Source organism: Myotis brandtii, unplaced genomic scaffold (assembly GCF_000412655.1).
Source record: "Myotis brandtii unplaced genomic scaffold, ASM41265v1 scaffold216, whole genome shotgun sequence".
Classification (NCBI taxonomy): Eukaryota; Metazoa; Chordata; class Mammalia; order Chiroptera; family Vespertilionidae; genus Myotis; species Myotis brandtii.
This window is the reverse complement of record NW_005358092.1, coordinates 4,326,790-4,337,254: the sequence shown is the minus strand read 5'-3', so window position 1 is coordinate 4,337,254 and position 10,465 is coordinate 4,326,790. Positions and strand designations below refer to the sequence as shown.

The window sequence follows — 10,465 nt, the reverse complement described above, 5'->3', positions numbered from 1 at the left end:
CAGAAGACAGCAGTGATACAATAGAAGTTGAAGAAATTGATAGATCTGGAACTAATAGTGATGAAGAAGAGAGCAGTGATGCAACAGAGGCTGAATAAAGTGATATGCTACATAATATCATAGAACTGGTATGTAAACATTACCTGTGGTAATTATGAAATAAAAATGTGTTGTTTTATGTTTAAAATATTGATTTTTTTAAATTTTGGGCTGGAAAAGTGGGGGGCATCTTATACATGGGGGCGTCTTATTCACGGAAAAATACATGTATATTCTGCTGCATTGGGGTGAAATGTTCTATAAATGTCAATTAAATCCACCTGATCCAGTGTGTCCTTTAGAGCCACTGTTTCCTTGTTAAGTTTTTGTCTGAAAGATTTATCCAGTGAAGTCAGCGGGGTGTTAAAGTCCCCTACTATGACTGCATTGCTGTCAATCTCTCCCTTAAAGTCCTCTAGAAGTTTTTAAAATATAGTGAGGTGCTCTTATATTGGGTGCATATATATTTAAAAGGGTTATATCCTCTTGTTGGATCGATCCCTTTAGTATTATGTAGTGACCTTTGTTGTCTCTTGTGATGGCCATCATTTTGAAGTCTATTTTGTCAGATATGAGTATTGCTACTCATTCTTTTATTTGCATGGAAAAAATTTTTTCCTCCCTTCACTCTCATCTTGTGTGTGTCTTTTGTTCTGAAGTGGGTTTCTTGTAGACAGCATATAGTTGGGTCATGTTTTGGTATCCATTCAGCTACCTATGCCTTTGAATTGGAGCATTTAACCAGTTAACTGCCACATATCCAAAATGGAAACCATTCCCACACGCCATGATATTTTTAATTTAATTTAAAAAATCGTCTGACTCTGGAGTTGAATAAAGGATGTCATCTTCTTCTTCTTGCGAGGTGCTTGGTTCAATGATTTCTTCATCTGATGCCATTTATGGGAATTGAATTTTATTCGCACAATATAATATATTACTATGATAAATTCAATAATAAAATAATGATAATTTTCAATTCCACAGCAATATCAACAAAAGCAAGCACGAAATAAAAATAAACCATCAACATGAAAGGTCTCAAAAACACTAAATTTTGTTGATGCTCCAAAGACGAAATCTGTAAAAAAATAATGAAGAATGCACACCATGCTTACCATTTTAGGCGTGAAATTCATGATAACAAAAACAAGTTTCAAGTGTTACAATGAACAAAAAAAAAATCTCAAGTGTCTCAGTGTTTATCTCTCACGTGTCTGAGTGGCAGCCCTATATATCAATATTGGAATTTCTTCCATATGCACTGTAATATTTACAAAATTAAGTTATCATAATTTTCTTTTACAAACCCAGAGATGTCACTAATAAGTCTTATTTTAAAATTGGATGACCAGAGTTGCTATGTGAGGTTTGTGGCTATAGACGTGCATGGCGTGTGGGGAAGGTCTGCCGCTTGCGTCTATAGATGCTTATGGTGTACAAAGGGTTAATACATTTACTTTTAGGGTTATTATTGATAGGTACTTATTTATTGCCATTTTAATTCTGTATGCCTAGTTTGTTTCTTTTTCTCTGTTTCTTCTTCTCATTACAGCATTCACTTGTCAGCCTTATGGGAGCTCCTTTGTAGGTAACAGTTTGCTTTTCTCTTACTGCCTTTAAGATTCTTTCTTTGTCTTTAATTTTTGGCATTTTGATTATAATGTGTCTGGGTGTGGGCCTGTTTGGGTTCTTCTTGCTTGGGATTTGTGCCTCCTCCTGAACTTGTGTGACTTTTTCCTTTACCAGGTTAGGGAAGTTTTCTTTCTTTTTCTTTCTTTCTTTCTTTCTTTCTTTCTTTCTTTCTTTCTTTCTTTTTCTTTCTTTCTTTCTTTCTTCCATTTAAATTCTTTATTGTTTGAAGTATTACATAAGTCTCCTTTTTTCCCCATTGACCTCTCCCTGGCTGCTTCCACCCACTAGCACATGCCCTCACCTCCCTACTGTCTGAGTCCATTGCCATTATTTCTTCAAACATGCTCTCTATCCCTTTCTCCCTTTATGCCTCTTCTGGCACAGCTGCTATTCTAATATTGTTAAGTTTCACATTGTCCCATAGTTCCCTTAAGCTGTCCTCCTGTTTTTTAATTGCTTTTTTCTTTTTGGTTCTCTGATGATTTTTTCAACCCTGGTTTCTAATTCGATCCTCAGCTTCCCCTAATCTGCTGTGTATTCCTTCCAATGTGTTATTTATTTGTGTTATGTCATTCTTTATTTTTATTTTCATAGTTACTATATCTTTTATCATATTGTTGAGCATCTTTACCATCATTACTCTGAACTCTGTTTCAGATAAATTTCTTATCTCTGCTTCATTTATCTCTTCTTCTGGAGAATTTTCTCGTTCTTTCATTTGGGGGTTGTTTCTTTGTTTCATTTTGGCTGCCTATTTGGATTTGTGACTATGTATTAGGTAGATCCTCTATGCCTCTCAATCTCTAGTGCAGGACAATGTCAAACACTGTTTCTGATTAGTTAGATTGGGCAAAGACTCAAAGTCTCCAGTGACCACCTCTGCCTACAGAATGATAGGATTCTGACTTGAATTGCCCCCCAGGCAACCGTCCTCAGATGTGGTGAGAGTTTTTTTCAACAGGGTGGGGCAGTTGCTTCTGCCTTCAGGCTAATTGTTACTTTTAGTATCTTAAGTGGCCTCAGGGCAAGGTATTTTCCAATAGGGGGGTCAACTGTCTTCCCCCCAGGCAAGGCAAATGTCTGTGTGGGAAAGATGTCCTCCCCTATGAGAGGGAATGACTCAGCCCAGGAAACTTGGGGTGTCTGCCTTCTGAGCTCTATCCCCTAAGTCTCCAGTCCTGGGGTCTGCTCACACAGCTCCAGTCCACTCTTCCCTCCCTCTGCTGGAGCACAAGGTGGATGGCTCTACGGGGAATTTTGTGCATTGGCCCTTTAAGAGGGTGTCCAAATTTTCAGCCGTTACTCCCAGGCAGGCAGCAACCCCACTGCTTTTCATAGCCAGATGTTATGTGGGTATCCTTCTCAGTTCTGGTGCTTTTGGGGCGGGGGGCAGCTTGAGGATTAGATCCCAGAGTTCTCAATGGCAACCCCCCCACAGCTGAGATATCTCTCTGGAACTTTACTTGCTGTCTGTAGGCACCCGACCAGCCCCTTCGCACCTCTACCCCTCCTACAAGTCGCTGTGCAGTCTCCACTTTCCATCCTCAGGTATCAGGGTTCTCTCCAGCGAGCCTCTCTTATTGGGCTTTGATGCACACAGGCAAATAGACCCCTTCAGTCTAATAATTTACCCTGGCCTGGGACTAGCAACATCAACCCTGGTTCACAGGGGGGCCTTTCCTGGTCAACTCCAAGCCCAGCACAAGTAGCAGCCATCTGCAGATCACTTTGTAGCTCATGCTAGGTGGCTCCAGGCAGAACACGGGTTGTGAATGACCTTGGCCTGTACCTTCTGGGAGGCCCCAGAGCCAGTGCACCTGGTGGGCAGTTTCAGACCATGTAAAAGCACCAACAAACACCTCCACAAGTGACACACTCAAGGGGTGGATTCAATGAGCACCAGAGCCCTGCTGAAGTAAGTCCTGCTCTATGGGGTGGGCCCCTGTGCAGTTGACCCTCCATGGTGGTCACAGCCAGTCCTTGCCGCCAATCAGCCTGGGGAGTAAATCCATCCTGTGGATGTGCCAACAGCAATCAAGGCTCAATTATTACGGGAGGATGTACAGAGCCCACATGGGTGGTGGGGGTACACCTGGAGTGCCCAGCTCAGGTAAACGGGTAGCTGTGCCACTGGACCCTACAGAACACCTACTATATTAGGCCACTACACCAAGCCCAGGATACATAGCAGCTCCACCTAGTACATAGAAATGTAGAAACATAGGGAGACTGCCAAAATGAGGAGACAAAGAAACATGTCCCAAATGAAAGAACAGAACAAAACTCTATATAAAAGAACTAAACCAAATGGAGACTAGCAATCTACTAGATGCAGAGTTCAAAACACTGGTTATAAGGAAGCTCAATGAACTCAGGAGTAGAGTAGATGAACTTAGTGAGAACTTTAACAGCATAAAAAGGGACATGAAAATCATAAAAAAGAACCAGTCAGAAATGAAGGATACACTAACTGAAACGAAGAATAATTTACAGGGAATCAACAGTAGAGTAGATGAAGCTGAGAATAAAATCAGTGATTTTGATTATAAGGAAGAAAAAACACCCAATCAGAACAGAAAAAGAAAAAAGAATCCCAAAAATGTGAGGATAGTACAAGAAAGGAAGAAAAAACACCCAATCAGAACAGAAAAAGAAAAAAGAATCCCAAAAATGTGAGGATAGTATAAGAAGTCTCTGGGACAACTTCAAGCATACCAACATTCACATCATGGGGATGCTGGAGAAGAGAGAGAGAGCAAGAAATGGAAAACCTATTTGAAAAAATAATGACAGAAAAGTTTCCTAACCTGGTGAAGAAAATAGACATACAAGTCCAAGAACTACAAAGAGTCCCAAACAAGATGACCCAAAGAGGCCCATATCAAAACACATCATAATTAAAATGCAGAAGATTAAAGACAAGGAAAACCTTAAAAGCAGCAAGAGAAAAAAGCAGTCAGTTGCCTATAAGGGAGCTGCCCTAAGACTGTCAGTTTCTCAGACAAGAAAAAGCTACAAGAGTTCATCACCACCAAATCAATATTATAAGAAATGTTAAAGGGTCTTCTTTAAAAAAAAAAGGGGGAGGAGACTTAAAATATTAAAAATAAGATGGCAATAAATACATATTTATCAACCATTGAACCTAAAAAACAAAATAAACAAACCAGCAGACCAGAAACAGACTCAAAAATACAGAGAACATTTTGACAGTTGCCAGGAGGGAGGAAGGTTAGATCTTTATAATAATCGTTTTCCTTTTGTTAGATCCTGAAAATATAAAGGCAGTGATTATAATACAGTCTAGTGGGTCTCACTCTTTAGCATGCATCCCAATCACCTGGAGGGCTTGTTAAAATACAGGTTGTTGGCTCTGCTCCAGAAATTCTGATTCAGGATGTCTGGGGTAGGGCTCAAGAATTTGCATTTCTAACAAATCCTAGATGCTACTAATGCTGCTAATCCAGAGACCATGCTTTGAGAACCATTGTACAATCTAACTGATATCAGAGCTCCATGAAAGAGCATCTAAATAAGATTAGGCCTAATCTGAATGTTTTGGGGAAGAGTTTTGGGGATCAGCTGACTTGTGAAGAATGAAGAGATAGTAAGGAAAAAGGAGGTGATGACATGACAATCCAAACAGAGAATAGTAAATGGAGAGGGACAACAATGTACAGGGAGACAATGTACAGATGATGTATTGTAGAATTGTATAACTGAAACCTATGTGATTTTATTAACCAGGCCCGCAGACCTGGAAATGAATAAATCCAAACATCAGATATGCTCAGGTGAACAAATTTCACTTTTTCTGTTTCAAACCCATGCTTCATGGCCCCAGAGCACCCTGTTCTCAACATCCTGGGTTTGGAGACTCTCTCGACATTCAAAACACCATTACTATCTCCCCGTACATGGATGGAGTTATCAAGACTGAGAAAGAATCCTAGAGGGAGAGGAAAGAAAGAGGAGCCAGAAATAACTCTTTCCCAGATGCTGTTGACCTGAGGGGATGTGGAAGTTGAATTCTCTCAGGAGTGGGAATGCCTACCAGTGATGGCGAACCTTTTGAGCTCAGCGTGTCAGCATTTTGAAAAACCCTAACTTAACTCTGGTGCCATGTCACATATAGAAATTTTTTGATATTTGCAACCATAGTAAAACAAAGATGTATATTTTTGATATTTATTTTATATATTTAAATGCCATTTAACAAAGAAAAATCAACCAAAAAAAATGAGTTCGCGTGTCACCTCTGACACACGTGTCATAGGTTCGCCATCACTGGCCTAGACCCTGCTCAGAGGGGCTTGGCCAGGGACATGATGTTGCAGAACTACAGGAACCTGCTCTTTCCAGGTGAGGGTAATGTCTTTCCAGAAATCGTTATCTCTATTAAATGTGTGATCAAGGAATTATCATCAAACAGAATATTAACAAAGGAGAAATAGTCCAAACATTGATAATGGAAAGACACAAAATTATGACGTCAAGGATTTTTATTTCAGGAAAGTCCAATAAAATACGCACGAGTTTGAGTCAGTGTGGATATGATGAAACAAGTTACAAAGGTGTGAGTACATCTCATAAGAAAAATCATAATGGAAAAAAGAAAAATCATAATAAGAAAAAGAAAAATCATAATGGTAGAAAAGATCAATAGTGTAACAAACCCTGAAATAATTTTCCTCTAAATCAGAGTGCTTCATTAAGGAAAAATACTTATCAACATTACAAATATAAGTCACATAAAAAGGATTTGTTAAAGCTAAAAAATAATCAATGCAGGAAATAAGTACCAGTTTATAAAATGTTCTGAAAATAGGGCCTGGTTGCTCAGTGGTTAAAGCGTCAGCCCATGCTCCCAAAGGGTCATGGGTTTGATTCCCAGCCAAGGGCACATACCTGAGTTGTAGGTTCAATCTCCAGCACCAGTCGGGGTGCATGCGGGAGGCAACCAATCGATGTTTTTTTCTCTCTCTCTCTTCAAACTGAAGAGAAAATTTATGAAAGTAATCAAGTTGAGAAGTTTATTAACAATAATAGTTGTTCTGCTTCACCACTTCAAAAAAATTCCTCCTAGTGTCAACATCAACATTTGTAATAAATCTGGGGAATTTTTTATACATCCTTATTACTTAGCATCAGAAAATGCATATTAGTGAAAAATCTTACAAATGTAATGTTTATGGGAAGGCTATTTTTTTTAAGTACAATTTTTTTAAAGTACATTTATTTCCCCCCCAGAGAACTTTTCTTCAGTCCTTAAGGACTTAGCTCCTTACATGGACTTTGGTGGAGGTCGTGGGGCAGCACCCGCAGGTCTAAATCGGAGTGGGGGTGTTCGGTCCTTCCAGGCTTCATGAGAATAATTCCTGACTACCTTGCTGTGAATGGCACAGCTCACACAGTAATGTAGCTTCACCTACAGCTTGGGAAGCACATAGGCGTCGAAGACACTCGCTTCGGAGATGCCCCTAACGGCTGCAATCTCTACAGTGTTTTGAATGACAAACTTCTTAAGGGCCTTGTCTTTGGGCATGCATTGGGTGGAGTTGGTGCAACAAATAGGCTGTACATGGCCTCAGCTTTTTTTGGCATGACCGTTATTCCTTCTTTTCTTGGTCATCTTGGAAACGAGGACCCACAAGCTATGGGAAAGCTTTTGGAGAAAGCTCAAACCTGACTAGTCATCAGAGAATTTATTCCTGGCAGACATCTTATAAATATAATGAGTGTAGGAAAGTTTTCACCCAATTTGCAAACCTTACTAGATATCAGAGCATCCATACCAGAGAGAAACCATATAAATGTAATATATATGGCAAGGGCTGTAGTAAAAATTAAAAATTCAAATATGGCAAGTCATCAGAAATTCAAACTATTGAGAAAACTTACAAGTGTAATGAGTGGGCAAAGCCTTTTCTGAGCATTCAAGCCTTGTGGAACATAAGAGAATCCATACTGGAGAGAAACCTTATAAATGTAATGAGTGTGGAAAATTTTCTAGAGGAAGCTGAAATCTCACTAATCATCAGAAAATTCATTCTGTGCAGGGACCTTATATATGTAATGAGTGTGACAAATCTTTTCATTGCAACTCACACCACACGAGACACTACAGAATTCATACCGGAGAGAACCCATATAAATGTAATGTATGTAGCAAGTGGATGGTAGTGGAGAGAAATCTCACAAATGTAATGTGTATGGCAAAGCCTTTCAAGTGTGTTCAATTCTTAGTCGACAACAAATAATCAATACTGAACAGAATCTGTAAAAGTCCTGTAGGCGTCAAAGCCTCTAAACAGGCTCATACTTAACTTAATATCAGAATATACATCTTTGAAAGAAAATACAAACATATAATGGGTACCACAAGCTTTTATCCAAAACCGGGCCTAATGTAATGTTAAAATGCCTACTGGAGAGAAAACTTACTAATGTAAGAAATATGTTAAGCTTTTATCAAATGTTGATACCTTTGGGGTCATGAGAGATCTCATACTGGGAGAAAACATACTAATGCAGTGATGGTGAACCTATGACATGCGTGTCAGAGGTGACACGTGAACTCATTTTTTTGGTTGATTTTCTTTGTTAAATGGCATTTAAATATATAAAATAAATATCAAAAATATAAGTATTTGTTTTACTATGGTTGCAAATATCAAAAAATTTCTATATGTGACACGGCACCAGAGTTAAGTTAGGGTTTTTCAAAATGCTGACATGCCGAGCTCAAAAGGTTCGCCATCACTGTACTAATGTATCAAATGTGGCAAGGCCAAGTGATAAATTGTTGATAAATTGTTTCTCACAACAAACTACCCTTCAAATAATTCACACTAGAGAAAATCTAATGCTCTCAGTTCTCAAAGATTATTCAAGTTAAATTTGGCATTGTCATTAAAATAAAAATCATGAAACGTATAATGGCTTTCAGAGTTATAAGGATATTGTGGAAAGGCCCCATTACTTTTGTTTTATTAAATTTTCATTTAATAGTTTGAAGTTTCTTTAAATAGCTACATTGCTATTTGATAATTTTCAACTTGAGATTTTATGATTTTATTACAATTCTTTCATGTCACCATAAAGGCATTTGGGGAGGGTTTACTAAGATGAAAGGACATACTTTATCAGGTGAGGTTCATTGATGTCCAAAGTTTTCTGGAAGAATAAAAACACTGAATTTGTGCCCTAGCCAGCTTGGCTCAGTGGATAGAGCGTCAGCCTGTGGATTCAAGGACCCTGGGTTCGATTCCGGTCAAGGGCATATGCCTTGGTTGCGGGCTCGACCCCCAGTAGGGGGAGTACAAGAGGCAGCCAATCAATGATTCTCTCTCATCATTGATGCTTCTATCTCTCTTTCCCTCTCCTTTCCTGTCTGAAATCAATAAAAAAACAACAACACTGAATTTGTGATAGAATACACTATAAATTTGAATGAGAACATGATAGGAGACTGTTAGTACTCAAATAATAAAAAATTAAGTTCAAATTTTTTAATTAAAATTTGTTTATTGATTTCAGAGTGAAGAAGGTACTGGGAGAGAGATATAGAAACATCAATGATGACAGAGAACCACTGATCAGCTGCCTCCTGCACGCCTTCTACTGTGGATCAGCCCCACAATCCAGACATGTGCCCTAACCAGGAATCAAACCACAACCTCCTGGTTCATGGGTTAACATTCAACCACTGAGCCACTCCAGCCGGGCTAAGTCAGACTTTAAAAAAAAATTATTAACCAATGTTACCCCAATAAATTAAATGAAAAAAATAAAAGAAAAAACAGTACCAAGGGAGGAACAAAGGCATGAAACATCATTCAAGTTATTTATTGAACGTTTACTATATGCAGGGTATTGTTTTAGTTGCTGGGTATAAAGGGCATCCAAAGAGGGTATGTAGAAAAGGGTCTCTGATGACACCATTTAAAAAAGGTAAACAGAAATGGAGACTAATTAAAGAGCAGCTATAAAGAAGAAAAATTAGGAAAAAGTAGTGACCAAGAAGCCAATGGAGTTTTTAAAAGGGAGAGGACAATAGTGTCAAATGCTGAAAAGAAGTCAAGAACTGAATTATCCATTGGATTTAGCAATATGTAGTTAGCTGATGGCTCTAGTAAGAGTAATTTCAATGGAATGTTGAGGGCAGAATCAAGACTACAATGACTAAGGAGTGATTTGAAAGCAGAGAAAACAAATGGGGCTTGACTACCAAGGAAATTAGAGAGCAGAAGACAGATTCAAGGGAGAATATTAATATAGGAGACTCTAGCATTATTATATGCTAAATGACTTAGAGATGAGACACTGAAGATAAAGAAGAGAGGGACAGATATTGGAACAGGTCTCTAAGGAGTTAAGATGGGACGAGACTCACTGACTTGCTCATTCATCTATACATTCATAGTGTTGGCCAGAAGACAGACACTCTGAGACAGTTGAGGATGCTGATGGTAGAGGTGACTAAGGAAGCTTAGAGCTCTCCTGTAAGCTTCAATTTCTCCAGTGTCAAGAGGGGAGGCATCTGCTGAAGGAAAAGAGGTGGTAGCATAGGGGTCTGACAACAGATGAGTCTTAAGTAGCCTTTAAGAATGGAAGAGGTTGTTGAAGCATTGGGGCTGCTAAACTGCTTCTCAAAGTCAATTTGTGGTGCTACCAACCAATGGTGTGAACTCAGTAGTATTCAGCAGCCCGTGAGAGCAAAGAAAGCAGATGGCTAAAATGATCTAGGGACAAGGTTCTGCAGGGTAGGGAAAACAACAGATCATGAGTG

At 38.9% G+C, this 10,465-nt stretch overlaps 1 pseudogene; it reads right to left on the bottom strand.

Annotated features, from left to right (window-relative positions):
• Window positions 1-6,610: 6,610 nt before the first annotated feature.
• Window positions 6,611-8,268, bottom strand: LOC106726038 (annotated as a pseudogene).
• Between the last annotated feature and the right edge of the window lie 2,197 nt (window positions 8,269-10,465).